Below are 7,469 nucleotides of genomic sequence, written 5' to 3'. Positions count from 1 at the left end.
CCGTGCCTGTCCCTTCAAGGAGCCTCCTTCTCTATAGTCATCACCACCAAGTCAGAATGAAATGAGATTACGACCCTGCATGTTAAAAACCATTAGACCAGCTTGGAGCTGAGTAACATGTCTCTGTGAACCACAAAGAGACAGATGTAGAGAAGTCACTGTTTATCCTCAATTCCATGTAGTGGAGGGCAAAATCTCCGCCTGCAGAGCCGAACCAGCATGCCAGCACGTCTACCTCTCCTCCTCCGTCGTTTCACTGCATGGTCCACAGTGAGCACACCTTTGACAAGTGACGAGAATGTCCACGGAAGATGCAAGAAAAGTGGGATCTAAGTCTGATAGTGTTGTTTCCCTGATGCTCATGAATTAATCTCTGGTGAAAGAACTCAGGGTGTCACAGCAGAAAACTGAATTTACATCAGAAACAAAACAGAGCGCACCATAGGGCTGGGCGATATGGAGAAAATCAGATATCATGATATTCTTGACCAAATACCTTGATATCGATATTGCGGCGATATTCTAGGGTTGACAATTAGTGCTTTAACAAAATATGTTCAAACTTAGATTTTAGATAAATAATCATCAGTAATGTGGACATAATGTCAAAGTGGGGAAAAGGCAAATAATAGAACAGCTAGTACACTCTGGTAAATTCAGAAAATCACTTTAAGCCTTTAAAACCAGGAAAAGACAACACTTATGTCATATCACGATATTACGATATCCAAAATCTAAGATGATATCTAGTCTCATATCACTATATCGATATGATATTGATAAATTGCCCAGCCCTAGCGCACCATAACACCGAAGTGCCCGTGGTCGGCGCCATCTTGGGCTAGGTGTGCTTTAGTCATGAGCTTAAACCTTAAACCTTAGACCTAAAGTCTTAGCTGTATAAATATGAAGCAAGTTGGTGTTAAAAAAAGTGCTCAGCAATAATCTATTCTTTAAAAGATGTCAAATAAAAAAAAACATCCATGCTGCCACTTTACAGGCCCTATTAACCACACAGTATTTCTCACTTCTATTGGTGTTATTGACCTGCAAATGTACGGGGATGTGCTTCCCCTGGATGATGGATGCTTGTGCTTCATAGATGATTATGCAAAACCTGTAAAAAAAAATCTTAATAACAGTCATAAGCAACATCACTTTTTCACAAATGCTCAAAATGAAGTGTCTGTATATTTCAAATGTCCTCTATTTGCATTGTATGTGATGCTAAATTGTCCTTGCACCACATTAATCAGTGTGCAGTGTGCATTTAGCTGAGTTGCCAGTGTTTCTGTGCATCAATGTAAGCAAATTGTATTCATGGGCATTTGTTATACTAGCCAATTACTGTAAAGAGACTGTGGTTGTAGTGTTGTTTTCTTATTTTATAAAAACTAAACAATATCCAAATCAGCCGGCATATAGGATGTATGATACTTACAAGTGCATAAACTGTGTGAATGCAGGGATCTTGTAACACAATACTCAAATGTGATTTAGTTTAAACTGGCCTGACCTGAATGCTTATCAGCTGGACACGAGACATTAACGCATCTCTGCCACTGTCTGCCATGCTTAACAAACAAGTCCTTATGAATAATAAGAGGGATCCTCCTTTATTAAAATACCTCCAGATGCAGGCTGGTTTAGACCCACAAAATAAAACCTCCATTTTATTCCAAATACTCCGCTGCTGACAGATAAGAACATGAGCCATTTGGCAGTTTGACAGCTATTTAACCTGGACATGGCATGTATACTGGAGTGCAGTTTTACAGTTGTCAAAATGTAATCTGTGACATATTACACTGAATAGTCTTTTTGGTTTGCAGGTAGATTTGCTACATTAATGATTTTCTTTCCAAACCACCTGAAAGGTATAAATGGTGCAGATCAGCACACTGACAGACAAGAGCACACAGAGCAAGGCAACCTGAAGAAGGCAGTCATTTTTAGACAGCATCATAAAACCCTCAAGAGCCTGCAAACTATATTTGCATATTTGGCATAGGGAACTATATCTGCCCTTATCTCTTATCTAAATGGGGGGCTCTGGAGGTGTGTGCATGTGTATGCACACTTTCATGTTGGTATATAGGAGGTGATCTCTGAAACAGTCATCACTTAAGAGATAAGGGCAGATATTTGTGAAGGTTTGTTTGTACTGCATGTAGAACGGATCAGCAGCTCTATGTACACGGTATCAACTTTATGTGTGACAGGACTGTTGGAGAAATACATGCATTGTGAAGTTGTTGCCCATCAGTGAGTGGGACACACCATAAATCTGGTACAAAAACATTGTAGGTGACTCTTTAAAAATACAGTAGACACAGGGGCTTGATTTGCATCTGTAACAGATTTATGAGAGCATAAACAGTGATTTTTACTTGGGGGATGAAACGATTGTGTAGGAAATAACATGCTGCTAATCTGTTACATGTAAATACCAAGAGACTGGATTGTATTCATATACAGCTCACAAAGCACAAGGTTATTTTTCATACAGGGAAGTGTACAGACTAGAAGTGAAGGAGAATATACAGTATAAACATTTACATTAATTAATTCAGTAGTGTTGCATAAATTAGGCATCTTCATATAGGTCTATCAACAGCCCTGCAAAAAGTACTGTATTTTAATGCATTACTCTGACATGCACACATATTTTCCTGGGCATTAAATACAAAAACAATCTTCACGCCTAGCTAAGCTCTTGACACACATGCGCTGCTGCGGCATTAGAGTGTGGATCTGCTTGAAGAACATAGCTTTCCCTACATCCCCTCGAGACACACAGTCTTGACTAAATAAACAGATCAAATTAATTATTCACAGTGTTTTCTTATCTGAGTCTCCTAATATCCTGCAGAGCATTACATCTGCCCATTGCCCTCTTTTGTCCATTTGTTAGTGAGATCAGGATATGGATAATAACCGAGCAGGAGGGGAGCAAGGTGCACAGCGCTGAGTTGCATAGCCCTGATAATAAGGTCAAAAGGCCATCCATCAAAATCCATTACATCTTAGAAGTTCACAATTTACCCTATTCTCTTTAAATAACCAACCACGTTTCAATCTGCTGTGAGAAGAGTCGTGGTAGATTATAGTGATAAAAGTAGCCTCAAGTGACAAATAGGCAGGTTTTGCTGCAAAGCCAGTATTAAGAAATCATTCTGTTAGACTGGGCTTTCCATTTCGCTCCGATGGGTTTGAGTCGAGAATGTACCATTTATAAAAACGTGGTTAATGATGAGAGCAGAGATGGCTTGCATTTACTATTCCTCCCCGGTGTGCAAGAGAATAGATATAAAAAAATTATGATTCAGTCCACTCACTGCCTTGATGCTGTCTTGACATTCCCTGATGAGACAATACCAGGAAGGACAGGAGCTTTGAGGAAACTGCGCTCAATTAGTTTCGCTTTGCCAGACCCTCCTCCACAGCGCTGCGCAGGAGGGTCTAGCTAGTCCACACAGCATTCCGGGATGGGAAAAAAACGACAGAGGGAGAGAGACATGAGATGTGTGAGGTTGGGTGGCTGGACGCGCTCCCCAACACCCTTTTTCTTCTTCTTATCAAGCGTTTCTGTCAGGCCCTTGATCCCAGAGTCCCTATGCCACTGCTCTGTCTTAGAGGGTAATGATGGCTGAGCAAAAGAACAAAATGGAATGAGAGACAGGTATGTGGAGATGATTATAATGATTTGTGCTCAACAATAAAGGTCCCATGGCATGAAAATTTCACTTTATGAGGTTTTTTAACATTAAAATGCATTTCCCCAGCCTGCCTATGGTCCCCCAGAGGCTAGAAATGGTGATAGGTGTAAACCGAGCCCTGGGTATCCTGCTCTGCCTTTGAGAAAATGAAAGCTCAGATGGGCCGATCTGGAATCTTGCTCCTTATGAGGTCATAAGGAGCAAGATTACCTCCCCTTTCTCTGCTTTGCCCGCCCAGAAAATTTGGCCCACCCATGAGAGAGAGACATGGCTTTCAAACCAGCAAAGTGACAGTTGGTCAAGGCCACACCCCCACCCTCCACCTTGCCCCCCACTCTTGGCATTTCTTTAAACCAATCACAATCGTCATGGGTAGTGCTATGCACCGGGAAAAAACGTAGGAAGGAACTTGTTTTGGGGAAAATTTGTTGCAACAGAAAACTCAGATTGGACAGATAGTCTAGCTAGCTGTCTGGATTTATCCTGCAGAGATCTGAGGAGCAGTTAACTATAGTCCTCATAAATCGACCGGAGATTAAAATACCAACACAAACAAAACGGAAGTAAATGGACATCCGGCTAAAAAGAGTGAAATCCGGCGGAATTTCCGACGGCAACGGAGCAATCCCAGGAGTGGAAAGTCATGGATATAGACTAGCGCTCAATTAATATGGCTGCTAAGACAAGGAGGAGAAAATAGTGGTGTACATCAGACATTAAAAGAAGAAGCCATAATGCTCAGCCCAGAGAGAGTGTTTCAAGGGAATCAATATAAATTATTTTATCTCAATAAATAAACTCTGCCCACAGCTGTGACTACATTGCGTCCATCGTTTTATCTCACGCTTCTATTGAAGGTATAGAAATATGTAAGAGCTGCAATATGATGTGTTGCATGTTGGAGATAAACTACTCCCTCCTCCACACACACACACACACACACACACACACACACACACACACACACACACACACACACACACACACACACACACACACACACACACACAAGTAACACATATAAATCCACATTGAGTCCAGGTTTGCTCCTGCTGCTGCGCTTGTAAAACTCCTGCATGGCACTGAGAGAACTAGCACAGCACACGAGTATGCACACACAGCAGGAGTGTTGACAGGCTTTTCTCTGCTTGCGTCAGAGAAATTCATTGCCTTTTTAATTACCCTGCCCCCACTATGAGGGCAAGTAGATGCATGGCGATGATCTATGAATCTCTGCAGTGACATAAGATGAAGGAGGCAAGATGTGATGATTAAGGTTGTAGCTGATGGAGGAGGGTAATCCAGCCACTTTTCCCATCATCACTTTCCTTTTCCTGCTCTCTTGTTCTTAAAGTGGCTTGCATTGTCTCAGATCTTCACATGCTATCTGTCCTTGTCTCCCTGTTTCTAGCTACCTGACTCTCATAGTTTTCGATCTTCATTCAAGTAATGCACTCTTTTTTATTTGGCAAGCCACTCCAGATGGGATTTGTGGCTGTGCAGAGAAACACATAATGCAATCACAGCATGCGATGCCATCCACAGACAAATTGAGAGGAGGCAGCTTGGACGTAGAGCCACGGTCGTACCATGCATCAGCGGCTTTAAAAAACACCCATTTCCTCTATTGTATCTCTGTTTCTTCCTCTGCTTTTTCTCCATCAGCGGTGCACAAGGCTTACCTTCAGGTCTCTGCAGGAGTTGTTAGCAGGCTCCCTTCGAGGCATTTCACAGCTGCTCTTCTCCCCAGGACTGCGCACTCCTTTCCTGGTTTTGTTCAATCAACAACAACCCTCCTGCATCTCTCCTGCCACCCAGCTCCTTCTGCTCTTCACCGCTCTCTATCGACTCCTGTGTGAGAGGGGGGTCTGTCTGTGCATGTGTATGTGTGTGTGTGTGTGTGTGTGTGTGTGTGTGTGTTTGTATCTGAGGGAAAGAGGGAGAGGGAGAGAGAGAGAGGCAGAGTGGGTGAGAGAAGAGATGGAAAGGATGGAAATATGCATGTGCTCTCTCTTGAATGCTCCTCTCTTCACTTCCACACAGAGATTGGACCTCTTGTCTCACATGATTTGTCCTTTATAAAAGTGTTTATTTGCACAAAGCATCAGCATATGTGTGTGTGTGTGTGTGTGTGTGTGTGTGTGTGTGTGTGTGTGTGTGTGTGTGTGTGTGTGTGAGAGAGAGAGAGAGAGAGAGAGAGAGAGAGAGAGAGAGAGAAAGAATACATCCACCACATGGCTCCCTTCTCTCTGCTGTAACGGCAATGATACAAGTAGGAAACAATATGCGTAAAAAGTCCAGTGTACACAGAGGTCGGAAAAGAGAGACGAGAGTATGTGTTGGGGGTGCAGACAGGGAAAGAGCAATGGTGGAGAGGAGTGTAGTATAATCAATTGCTCAAAAACTGCAGTTGAAGAAACCCTCAGGGTCTGAGAAAGATGTAAAGTGGAAGCAGAGAAAAGAGTCTTTGGGAGGAAAAAAAACATGCAGAGCAAGACAAAGAAAGAGCAGAAGAGGAAGGAAGTAACAAATAAGTAAGAGAGAAGCGTGAAAAGGACGAGGTAAAGGGGAGCAAGTGCAGAGGAAAACCCGTTAGGTAAAGATAACAGGGGCAAAGGGACATTTTGACCCATCATTTCTCCTCAGATGTCGTCTACAAATCAGGTTTGGTGTCACTTTCTCTAAATTCCCTACATGAATTGCAACTGCAGTTCATAATAGACATTAAATGATGCCTCCTGACTAATCTGAATTTTGCGTGAATTGCCTCACACTGCCCATAATAATGAGCAGTTTGCTTATTAGGCATGGGTCAAAAGTAAAACAAATTCATAAAGTTTAATAGCAGAATGGAGCGTGTTGGCTCATTTATCCCCCCTATTTGAAATTATTTTCGGTTACTGCAATAGGGAAGAGTGTGCACATAAGAGGACACACAGTGCAGACAGAGACAGATGGATGGATAGCCTACTTGACATTGAGATGTTATTAGGCATAGAGAAAATTGAATGTAGACATGACATAACAGAAGAGGAGTAATGGAGTGAGAGCAAAGAGAGAGAAAGATAGAGAGACGATGATAGGTGGGGGGAGGAGCGACCGAAGCAGCTTTCTACATCAGCGTCTACATGTACTTCCTGCATTGAGTTTGGGAGATTTATGACTCTGCAGCCCCCCTTGTTCCTGCATGTGCCCCCCCCCCCTGCTGAATCGCAGAGGCACAGCGAGATGGCTGGGAGACACTTCTTTTACCAGCCTCGACCAGCCGAGGAGCCAATCACAGCAGATTATGGAACATATCAAGGAGCGAGGCTGCAATAATGAGAAGCTTGGGATTTGGCTATGGGATACAAGTTCTGGGCCACGCTCACACTTGCTCCCGAGGTAGCAGTGCTAATCTCATCTGTGATTACAAAGTGATGGTGATGTTAATTGTAAAAATTCAGGTCCTTGGGCATTACCGCTGCGTAGATCCTGCGTGTGGATAAGCCCCTTGTGGTTCAGATCCGTGGCATGTGTAATTATTTCCCCTCCTGATGTGACACCATTATTGATCAAAGCAGAGCCCCCTCCCTTCACCTTTATTGGCTCTGCTGAAATCCATTCAGTTGACTGTACCATCTTAGATTATTCACACATTAATAAAGCTTCTTGGCACATTCATTGTTACAAGTGCTTGGAAGAAGACGTGTGTTACATAGTGTACATCATTAGACATTAAATTTGCATAATGTTAACACAACATAATAG

General features: G+C 42.7%; 1 protein-coding gene across 1 annotated transcript in view; it reads right to left on the bottom strand.

The window, feature by feature from the left end:
- Window positions 1-5,653, bottom strand: part of kcnj5 (potassium inwardly rectifying channel subfamily J member 5) — a 27,213-nt gene extending 21,560 nt beyond the window's left edge. The window contains exon 1 of the mRNA XM_028573825.1: window positions 5,402-5,653. The gene's annotated coding sequence lies outside the window, so the exon portion shown is untranslated. The remainder of the gene's footprint in view (window positions 1-5,401) is intronic.
- Between the last annotated feature and the right edge of the window lie 1,816 nt (window positions 5,654-7,469).

The sequence above is a fragment of the Perca flavescens genome, chromosome 3 (genome assembly GCF_004354835.1).
Source record: "Perca flavescens isolate YP-PL-M2 chromosome 3, PFLA_1.0, whole genome shotgun sequence".
NCBI classification, from domain to species: domain Eukaryota; kingdom Metazoa; phylum Chordata; class Actinopteri; order Perciformes; family Percidae; genus Perca; species Perca flavescens.
The sequence above is the reverse complement of the archived record's forward strand: the minus strand, read 5'-3'. Positions and strand labels throughout refer to the sequence as shown.